Source organism: Penaeus monodon, chromosome 19 (genome assembly GCF_015228065.2).
Source record: "Penaeus monodon isolate SGIC_2016 chromosome 19, NSTDA_Pmon_1, whole genome shotgun sequence".
Lineage (NCBI taxonomy): Eukaryota > Metazoa > Arthropoda > Malacostraca > Decapoda > Penaeidae > Penaeus > Penaeus monodon.
The window spans coordinates 7,818,099-7,818,599 of record NC_051404.1 but is presented as its reverse complement, the minus strand read 5'-3'; positions in this window follow the sequence as shown (position 1 = coordinate 7,818,599).

Below are 501 nucleotides of genomic sequence, written 5' to 3'. Positions count from 1 at the left end.
GCTAAACCTTTCGAAAGGATGTTAGGACATGTTTTAAAGATTTATTTTTCATACAACGAAGAGGATTCATAACAAAGTCTAATATCTCCTGACATTTTCTTTTTCTTTTTTTCATAATTGTGAAAAATATTTCATAATCATTTCATATTTATGAAAACCTATTAACCACATGAAGCTAAATTGATCAGAACATCATCAGTTACAATCAGTTAAATGAACCCAGCGATAATCATTTGCATAAACGCTTATAAACTTTCAAATTAACACTCATCACCTCAGCTATGCAGGTATAACTTGAGAATTTTTAGGAGGTTAAACAGAGGATGTATTTGCGTGTGAATAAACAAGCGATTCTGATCATTCAAATTATTTTACAATAACAGGGAGAAGATTATATAAAGTTCTTAAGGCAGGTCGGATGAGAGCTGTGCTTTTATTAGTTGTAAACACTGCGATTCTTTTTATTCATGGTTGCAAATTGCAGATCGCAGACATCGGGCA